We start from the raw sequence: 10,767 nt of genomic DNA, 5'->3' as shown, positions 1-10,767 counted from the left end.
ACCCAATTCCAGGGCGGGAGGGGGGTAGAGGGAGGGGGGAGGCGGGGAGGGAAGGAGGAGGGGCTGGGCTGTGATGAGGCTTCAGGAAGGAATGCCCCGCTCAAGAGTTCACCCCCCTCAGAACCCCACTGGGAACTCATCTCTCTGCCTGGTGACGTCACACTTGGCCTGAGCACTGTGGCCTGAGGCTCCGCTGGCCTGGCTGCCCGGTAGAGGAAGCTCTGGGCCATTCTCTTGCCTAGCTGGTGCCTTTGGGATGTTCCCAGTGGGATTGGGGGCAAGAAAGTGGGGGGGGGCATCTACCATATTCTTCATGGACTGTAAGCAGACAGCACATGGGGGAATGGGGTGAGGACCAGTGGAGGATGGTGAAGCAACCCCACCCAGTGGCACCCCCTCTCTCACCACACCCCGAAATCTGCCAGGGCCCCCCCAGGTGGCTTCTGGAACTAGGAATTTCCTTTCTCCGGCCCTAAGAGTGAGCAGATGGCTGTGGAAAGTCTCGGCACTCGTTCTCTGCCTGGGCCAAACAGGGAAGTTGGCGGCCTTAGTGGCTGGTGCGTGTGCTGCTGGGCTCTGGGATGGATGATGACTCAGCCGGCCCCTGTGAGGGGGTCCTGGAACACTTCAGTGGCTAGGGCACCAAGCCCAAGCTTGGGCGGGGAGAAGGGGTGGGCCATGAGGGTGGGGTGCTGGAAAAGTCTCCCCCTGCCCTGAGCCAACTTTCTCATGGCCTTAGAAGCCTGCGGGAATTTGATGCTTTCCCTGGGGGAGCAAATGGTGCCCAGATTCAGGGGAATCATCTGGCAGAGGGTGGTCATAGAGCTTGGCTGCTGCCCCTGCCCCGGCATCACCACCCCTGTTAGGGGAGGTCAGGGAGGGGAGGGAGGGGAGAGAGGACCCACCCACCCTCTGTCCACTTTCTGTCCTGGTGCAAGGCTGGAGCAGGAAGCCAAGGTGGGTTTTTGAAGGCCCACCTCAGCAAGAGCCCTGGGGTCTTGGGGTGGGGAGGGGACTAGGGGGCGCTGCTGCAGGCTCAAGCCACACCCAAGGCCGAGAGAGTGAAAGCGGGGAGCTGGGCAAGCAGCAGGCAGGGTGTTGACCCGTGGCCTCCCCAGGGCAGCCAGCTGGAGCCCAGCTGGGCGCTTGTTTACACGGGAGGCTGGAGGAGGCCGGGCTGGCTCCCAGGGTAATTGCGCTTGGACACTTGCAAGGGATTGTGTGAAGTGCAGAGGCTCCCCAGTCCTGGCCTTATTTGGCATGCAGACGGGTTCCTTACAAAACAAGAGGTGCTGAAGACGGGCAGGCCGTCCTCAGCCCACGCTGCTGCGGGCTCAGGGCTGCAGCCTCTGTCCAGGGCACAGAACCCAGTGGCAGTGGCCAGGCACTTAGGAATGACAGGATCTCATCCTCCCATTCTGGGGATCAAGAGCACGGTACCTACAGACTTGGGTCTGAGGCGGCTCTGGCTCCTGACGTACACGTATATAGGGCAATGTGCTCACCCGTGCCCCCCATTTCTTGCCAGTCCTAGGGCTTGAGCTTGGGGCCCGAGCACTGTCCTTGGGCTTGCTCAAGGATAGAACTCTACCATTTGAGCCACAGCACCACTTCTGGTCTTTGTTATGTATGTGGTACCAAGAAATTGAACCGGGGTCTTCGTGCATGCTAGGCAAGCACTCTACCACGAGGCCACACTCCCAGTCTGCTGAGCCCTTTTTATATGGATTCACCCCATTCCACAAGGCCCCACCTTCATGACCTCCAAAAGACCACCGACCTCCCACCATCACCTCTGGGCGCAGATATCTGCACCTGAGTTTTCTGGGAGACACAACTATGCACCCCAGTCACCCCTCGGGCTTCCTGGCTGTTCTATCACTCAGGCTGTGGTTTCCTTGCGAAAGGTCAAGGAGGAAGGAGTTAGATACCAGGAACAACCGTTGAACTTCTTGGTGTCCCCCGATTCAGTCCCTCTTCAGGACTCAGGGCTCACGTGTGGGGGCCCAGATCAAGTCTGGCTGATGTATACTGAGCCACGGTTCCTCTTTCTTTCATGTCCACACTAAGCGACCACCAGGGAGCCCTTCTCTCCCTCCCCTCTCAGTAGAAAGAAACCTTGTCTTTTGCTACTAGACTAGACCATCTGCCTCCTACTCCCTATCTCAATGAAGAAGGACTGGATTCCTCTCTGCTGGGGGGTCCTGGGCTGGGGCGGGGAGAGGAGGCTGCTCTGGCTCTGCTGGGGGTCCTGGGCTGGGGAGGGGAGAGGAGGCTAGTCTGGCTCGGGTGGAGCCATCTGTCAAGTCCTTTTGTGGCCATGGCTGGTGGCTGCTGCCTGGGTGGCAGGCATGGATTTTGCACCCTGCTTTCCAGCTCCTCCAACCAACAGTGGGGCTCCATGTCTGCCCCCCACGTGTGTATGTCCGTGTGTGCAGGGACAGATGTTCACTGGCCATGGGCTCTGTGCCCATGAAAAGACAGGCAAGTCCCCTGCCTGTGGTAAGAGGTAAGGAGGTGGCCAGAATGGGACCCTTGTAAAGGAAGCACTGGGGTCTGGGGTGACCTCGTCGAGGAGGGGACAGAATAGGGCTCAGAGAGTCAGTGCTTAGTCCCTTGTTGTGGTCATGGGGCTGTTATTATTTGGGGTTGTGTGGTCCAGGCCCTGCTCAAGGCTTACAGAGTCAAGATTCTCCTGCAGGCCGGGAGAACACCTGTCTGATTACTTTACAGGAAAGATGGGCTCTCCGCACCCCCACAGTCCTCCGAGAGCCCCCACACTCTCCTGAGAGCTCCACTCTCTCCTGAGAGAACCTTCTTCTCCTAGTTTGAGAAAAGCTTAATCATGGCCTCCTGCCGTCCCCGCGGCCCCCTTGTCTGTTTTTCCTGCCACCTCTCCCCTGTTTGTTTGCGGTCTGTTCTGGCAATTTATTCTCAGCAATGGGCTCTGCCTTGAAGTGTTCTGTTGGTTTCCAGCTCTCTCCAGCCCCATGCAACCTTTTGCTTTCTCCTTCCTTCATCTGCAGTCAGTGGTCCCTGGACTCAGAGGAGTCCCTCCTGTAGGGAAGGGGCTGGGTCTTGCACTCCTGGCTGTGTCTGGGCCCAGCATGTGCCGGGCACCCCCGGAGCTCTGTGAACCATGTGTGTGTGTAGGGGGGGGCAGCTCTGAGCTTTGCTGTGGAAGCCAGTGGGCCGTGTCCATGCCAGTGCTCCCACAGACCTGGGATAGACTGAGGGGGTCTCTCCACACAGCAGAGCTGCTGGCCTAGGACCAGCCAGCCCTGGGCAGGAGCTGGGAAAAGAGAGTAAATTCCTGGCCCAAGGAGGAGGCCCCGGGGCCTCATTTTAAGGCACTGTCTCCTAGAGGTTCCCCTGGGGATTGGCCCAATTTTACCAGCTGAAAACAACAACAACAACATGAAAACTTTGACTTCTGTCCCTTCTCTTTCTTTCTTTTTCTTCTTTCTTTCCCCCCCTCCCCCTTCCTTCCTTAGGTGCCAGAACTCAGCGTATTCTATGTTGGCTCAGCTTGCTCATAGCTTGATGCTCTACTATTTGAGTCATGCCTTTGGCCCAGGTTTTTGCTAGGAGATAGGAGATAGAAGTGAAATCCTCCAGGTCTCAGCCTTGTGAGTAGCCAGGAGTACAGATAGGAGCTTCTAGCTCCGTCTCTGCTATGTAGCCCTCCTCTTCCAGGCTCTAGGCCCATCTCTGGCTCCCGATCCAAGAACAGGCCCTTGTGTGGGCCTGCGCCCTCCCCCAGCTTTGGAGTTATCCTGCAGCTCCCACCGAGTGTGTCTCCCCAGGGCTGCACCCCATCCTGCAGCCCCTACAGCTTGGCTCTGAGCACCCCCAATGGCAGCTAGTTCCCAAGCACTGCTAAACAAAAACCACTTGTCCCCAGATGGCTGCTCCTGGCTCATGAGCAACGGGGCTGAAAAAGCACCATTCTAGACCCAAAGTAGGAGCTAACAAGCCATCGGGTGTCCCCAGATTCCTATTGCTTGTGTCATGGGCAACAGAGCTCAAAATAGCAAGTGCAGCCCCTGGCTGGCCTGGGAAGTAGCTGGCTTTCCCAGGGGTCGCTCCTCAGGGCAGGGCCCGGGATCTGATCCCCAGCCAGCCGGGTGGGTGTCCTCTGAGCTCTCCATTGCTGTGTGACGCAGCCAGAGTCCATGGCACTCGAGCCTCAGTCTCCCCAGATTTGCCAGAGAATGGGCCGCCAGGCCACAGAAGTGGCAGTTTTGAGGCTCAAGAAGATGTTGTTCTCTGAGAGAAGGGTACAGAAGAAGGGAGTCAGACCTTCCTCCCCACCCCCCACCCCGTGTGTCCACTTTGTCTGAAAATCTAAGGCCTTCTTCAGCATTTGCCCATTTTACAGATATAGAAACCGAGGCTTGGTGTGGCCTTGGGGCTGGCGGGAGGTGAACAGGCGCCTCACATTGCCAGCTGTCCATGAGGTGGTTTCTTGCTTTCTTCTGGACACCAGTGGCTCACGCCTGTAATCCCAGCTACTCGGGAGGCTATGGTAGAGTGCTAACCTTGAGCTGAAGAACTCAGGGACAGTGTCCAGGCCCCGAGTTCAAGCTCTAGGGTAGCCCTGGGGCTCCATTGCCACAGGGATGGATGGTGGCCCGAGGGGTGGGTTGGGGGTTGATATAAAGGAACTCCCCATGGCTGGATGAGGGGCCCACACTTGAAATCCCAGCCAGCGGGGAGGTAGAGATCTGGAGCATCCCACTGCAAGGCCAGTCCAGACAAAAGGTAGAGCACAGCACTGCACACTTGCCAGGTACGAGCCTGGGCAAAAGCTCAAGATCTTATCTGAAAAATAACTAAAGAGAAAAGGGCCAAGGGCATGGCTCAAGTGACAGCACCTACCTAAACTACAAGGCCCAGGTTCAGATCTCAGTACTGCCCAAAACAAAACAGAACAGAACAGAACAAGAGAGGGAGGCCACTTCCGGTGCAAGCCCCGCCCACACGCAGCAAGTTCCTTTTCTGCATCTTTGCCACCCTGTGATTTTAGTCACTGGTAACCTAGGCCGCCCTGACACACTCAGACCTTCGGCCTCCTGAGTGTTGGAATTAAAGGTGCGTGCCACCACGCTCAGCCAAGCTTCTTCACTCTCTTAGTATCCAGCCTCGGCCATCTTGTTACAGCCACACAAACCAGATGAAGATAGCCCTGAGGATGAGGCTCTGCTGTTCCAGACCAGGAGGCGGGTTAGAATAGGGGATACGGAAGGCAAGGGTATTTTGATAATTACGAAGTGAGGGGTGCCTATGAATCTTCAAGAGCCGTCTTCCATCCTGCCACTCCTTCATCTTGGTTCTTCTTGCTTGCTCTGGTGGAGCTGGCTATGAGCTGCTGAGGTGCCTTAGAGAGGCCCCTGCCACCAGCCTGGGAGAAACTGAAGCAGGCCCTGGAAGTCAACCACCAGGGAATAGAGCTGACAGAGACTTCTCCCTGGGCCTTGTCATGTCATATGATAATGCATACCTGGGCTGAGGTGCCACCCCCCCAGCCTTCCTGCACAGCACTCTGGACCTTGGGCATAAGGATTTTTCCATCTAGGCTTGACAGGATGACTCGGTGGGATTTTCGTCTCACAAAGAAAAGAAATAGATGTCAGTCTTTATCTTGGCTCCCAACCTAGAGTTTGTGAAACAGAGGGTTTGGGGAGAAGAACATCTTTTATTGCACAAAAAGATGGCTGGAGCCATCAGCATTTGTGTTAATGAGGGTTAACTCTAGGTTGGTGGCCCTTGGCCAGGTGGACCAATCACATCTCAGGCTCAGAGGGTTGGGTTCTTTTGTTCCCCCTCTCCCCTTTCTCAGGGGGAGGCCCTTGCCAGGCTGGAGTTATCTGTTCAGTCTTGTCTTTCCTGGAAGCCAATGTGGTCACATGGTGGAGAGAATAGTTTGGAACAAGGACAGACAACAGAATGGAAGCCTAGGTGCCAGGCAAAAGCAGTTTAAGTACCCATTACAACACGCTTTCAGTGGATGGAAAGTGGGTTGTTTGTGGGGTGGAGATGGCGGCACTAGCAGCTGGGTTTGCGCTCTTGCTGAGGTTGCTGGGAAGGGTTCCCATCCAGGTCCCATCCAGGGTCCCGTCATGCTGTGGAATCAAGTTCCCTCTCAGAGTCCCAGCCTTCAGTGGGAAGGGTGACAGAGGAAGGAGGGAGGGTGGTGAGGGAGGGCAGAGGATGGCCTTTCTGGTCTCAGGTCAGCTGCCTCCTTTCTAGGACAGTGCAAAGAACCCCAGACAGGGCAGGAGGAGCAGGGGCTCATCTAGCCTCAATTGCATGGACAGAGGAGGAGGGAAATGCAGGGGAGAGGAGGGCAGAGACCAGGGCAGAGCTAATCTCCCCTGGCCTCTGAGGGCCCTTTAGGGGAGTGCAGCCTTGCAGGGGGCGTGGCCACGGGTCTGCACACCGACTGGGGGTGTGGCCAGGAATGCACACCTCCAAGGGGGCGTGGTCATAGGCCTGTGACCTGGGGAGCACAGAACGGTATGGCAATAGAGGTCTGTAACCTATGTGAGTCGAATGGCCAGGGATCTTCACCCCTTTCTCTACCATATGGGAAATGCAGTCCACTCCCCCTGTGTATTTTATTTTATTATTTTTTATGCCAATTCTGGGGCTTAAACTCCGGGCCTGGGCGCTGTTCTAGAGCTTATTTGCTCATGGCTTTCACTCCATCTCTTGAGCCACACTGCCACTTCTGACTTTCTGCTGGTTAAGAGTTTCCAGGACTTTCCTTCCCAGGCTGGCTTTGAACAGCAATCCCCAGATCTCAGCTCCTGGGTAGCTGGGATGGCAGGTGTGAGCCACAGGCACCTGGCTAGTCTCCCTGTTCTGTCTACGGCCTGGACCAGAGTTCTGGGGTCAGATTGCTCCTGCCAGGAGCCTGCCCTCCACTGGCTCCCCTGGACTCACATCTTCCGGTTTGCATCCTTCCTACAGTCCTGTGTGGCTGGTGGGATCCTCTCCCCTCTTTTCAGAAGGGGAAACCGAGGTTCAGAGAGGAGCACACTGTGCTGGGAGCAGCCTCGGAGTGGAAGCAGCAGTGATGGAACGCAGACCCCTGTTTCTGGACAGAGCCAACACACAGTGGTTACTCAGTGTGCACTTTCTACTTTATTTGTCAGTTCTGGGCACGGCTGGCTGGTCTGGACCTAAGGGGACAGCTGGAGCAGGGCGGGGACTGTGCCACTGATCGGAAGTGGAACACCCAGCCCCTGCCCCCAGCTTCCAGAGTGGCAGGAGAGATTCCCTTTAATCCTCACAGGAGATGAGGGGGGCAGAGCCATGACTCCACCTTGCAGAAGGGCAAACGGAGGCACAGAGGACCCCACAGAGGCCAAGCTGGCACTCTCCTGACAATCCAAGACCGCAAGATCCACAAACCAGATTGAACAGACACCTTGAAGACATCCAGGGGCCTCAACAGTCCTTTCTTGCCCCTGGTGGCACCCATAAGTGAGTGGCCAAGCTCCAGATGGCATGCTGGTCACAGGCCTGGTGCCATGTGCCTGGGCAGGGACTTTCTGGGTGAACCAAGGACTGGACGCTTTGTGCTGAGATGCAGCGCCTCCTAGTGGGGCAACACTGTCACCACAGTTCATTTGTCTGGTGATGTCTCATCCGTGAGCCCTAAAGGAATAACTGCAGGCAAATGCACTTCACCTGGCCCCCAGGGAGCCAGCAGAGGGCCCAGGAATTCTTCAGTTGGAATTAATTAAACACACTTTATTGAGGACATTTTACTGTTGCAGGGTACCATGGGCACTCATTTCCTTTTTCTCAAAACAAAAATATCTTTTTGTGGGGTTTAAAAAGATGCATGCTCCTTTATGGAACTGTAATACCTCTGTACATTACCTTTATAATAACAATAAAGTAAATTTAAAATCAATACATGCTCCTAAGCCAGTGGCCTAGGCCTAGCTACTCAGGAGGCTGAGATCTGAAGGTCACTGTTCAAAGCCAGCCCGGGCAGAAAAGTCCGTGAGACTCGTAATCTCCAAATAACCACCAAAAAGCCAGAGGTGGAAGTGTGACTCAAATGGTAGAGCAAAAGCCTTGAGCAAGTCCTTCCTCTTCCCCTCCCTCCGCCCCCAACAAGGAGAGAGATCTTAGATGAGATCTTTGATCTTTGGGTTCAAACTTCACAACAATGGGTTTGACAGTGATTTTTTGATAGAACACCAAAGGTACATGCAACTCTAACTAATACATCAGATTTTACGACCATTGAAAAAATAGCAAGTGGTAGAACACTACCCTTGGGCACAAAGAGGCTCTGGGTTCAAGCCCCAGGACTGGAAAAAAGAAAGAAAGAAAGAAAGAAAGAATATCAAGCCAGGTGCCAGTGGCTCAGGCCTGTTATCCTAGCTACTCAGGAGGCTGAGATCTGAGGATTGCAGTTCAAAGCCCATCCGGGCACTAAAATTCGTGAAACTCTTTTCTCCAATTAACTAACAGAAAGCTGGAAGTGGCGCTGTGGCTCAAGTGGTAGAGCCACTTTGAGCTGAAGAGCTCAGGGGCAGCACTCAGGTCCAGAGCTCAAGCCCCATGACTGACAAAAAAAAAAAAAAAAGAGAGATAATATCAATAGACTAAAAAGTAAACCACAGAATAGAGAAATCTTATTTGCAAAGGATATGCCTGATAAAGGATTATTATCCAGAATATAAACAGAACTCCTAAGATTCAGCAACAAAAACCCAGAGCTATGTGTGTCAGTGGTAGACACCTGCCTGGTAGGTTTAGGCACTGAGTTCAAGCCCAAGCATTGCCAAAAAAGAAACAAAACAAAACAGAAAACAGACAAAAGGTGGAAACAGCTTGCTGATGGATGAATAAGGAAGCAAAGTATGGTACACGTATGTAACAGAATATTACTCGGCCCTTATTTGGTTATTTGATTGCAATTACAAAGGTGCTGTGCAGAGGGGTTACACTTACCGAAATTAGGTAACAAGTACATTACTTTTTGAACAATGTCACTCCTTGCTTCTTCTCTCCCAGGTTTTCCCTCCTGTCCCCCCCCCCACAAGGTACAAAGTTCATTTTCAACCAAGTGTCTAGTGAGTATGCTGCTGCATTAGAGGGAATTCTGGTTTGTGCTAAAATGGGGAAGGGGCCTTGAAGGCGCTGAGTGACATAAAGCAGCCATGATCTTTTCTGGGGTGAGTCTCAGTCCCCGATGAACATCGCAGTCTGGTTCATGGGAAAGAGTGAGGCATGGTAGCACATGCCTGTGATTCAACTACTCAGGGGAATTGCTAGCCACAGGATGGGCTGCCAGAGCCCAAGACGCTAGGAAGGAGACAGAGGATAGAAGAGAGGAGTGCAAGAAGAGTGGAGTGCAGCCAGCTCAGCGCTCACCAGCTTCTAGACCCTGAGCTCCCATAAGTGAGTTTATTTATTTAACTCAGTTTAGGGAAGGTTACTGCAGGTCCATGGAGAAAACAAGGTATTCATCTATCTTGTGGTGACAATAATTAACATAAAATGTATTTTGCATACATAGTAATAACAACTCCTTATAGCTAGTGGTGACCCTAACACAAACATTTATCTTATTCTCATTATCTCAAGGGCCATAGGGGTCAATCAACTGTGACTTACACATTGGGCCAGTGGGTCCAGTTAGCTGTAATTTACATACAGATCTTGCCTTGCCTGTCTTGACCTGTCCAGGGTCTAGTTCTCAGCCTTCCGAGTACTGAGAGGGTGTGGACCAACCTTTTTAACCCTTTCCTGGCCTCATAGCTCAGCTCCAGAGTTCCCTACACAGGAGTTTGAGGCAGGAGGATAAAGATTTCTTTCTAGCTAGACAGGCCTCAAAAGGAAAAAAAGTTGAACTCAATTGTAATTTTAGGAAGGGGATAAAGTTTCAGCTTCTCAAGTTGAAAAAAGCTCTGGAGACAGATGAAGATGTTAGTTGTAGAACACTGTAAACACATTTAACACTAACGAACTATATAAGTGTGTGTGTGTGTGTGTGTGTGTGTGGTTTCTGCATTAAACACCACCCCCCATGGGCTAAAAATGAGAGGCGAGTCAGAGAGACGGGAGGCGCTTCTTTGGCAGTAGGGGGAATTGTTGGGGTCATGGTGTCTGGGCTGAAGGAATGCTCTGGTCGCGGCGGTGAGGCATCGCTTCAGGGCAACCCCCAGCAGTCAAGCAGGACCCGATCCGGTCCTCTGACCGCAGATTCAGCCAGCATCCAGGGGAACCCTGCCTGCCTGCTGGGCTGGCGAGAGTTAAGCGGCAGTTACTTCTTTTGTCTTGCATTTTCGTGGGCGGCCGGGCTTGGGCAGGGCCTGGGCGCTGTCCTTGAGCTTTGTGCTCAAAGCTGGCACTCCGCGGCCAGTCTGAGTCACAGCTCCCGGTCCCGGGTTGCTGGCGGCTCACTGGACCCCGGACTCAGCCCCTGGAGGAGCCACCTCGCCCGACACTTGGGTTTTAGGCTGGGTTCGGGATCCCGCGTGGAGAATAACACGGTCCCCTCCGAGGCTCGCCCCGGGAGGCGCGGGGGCTCTGGAAGGAGATGTTATCATCCCACCGTGCAGACGCGCTTCTTGGGCTGGAGGAACCACCAGGGCCGGTTACAATCCGTGCTTGCGCTCTGGGAGCTGGGCGCACCCTCAAGTCCGGCTACCGGGGCCGGGAAGCCGGCCAGCCGGGCACCCTGAGGTTCTCTTCTGCAGTTCACCTCCAAGAGAAGCGAGCCAGACACGGAGCAGC

This window comes from Megascapheus bottae, chromosome 16, assembly GCF_031878675.1.
Source record: "Megascapheus bottae isolate mThoBot1 chromosome 16, mThoBot2.hap1, whole genome shotgun sequence".
Lineage (NCBI taxonomy): Eukaryota > Metazoa > Chordata > Mammalia > Rodentia > Geomyidae > Megascapheus > Megascapheus bottae.
Note: the sequence above shows the minus strand (reverse complement) of the source record.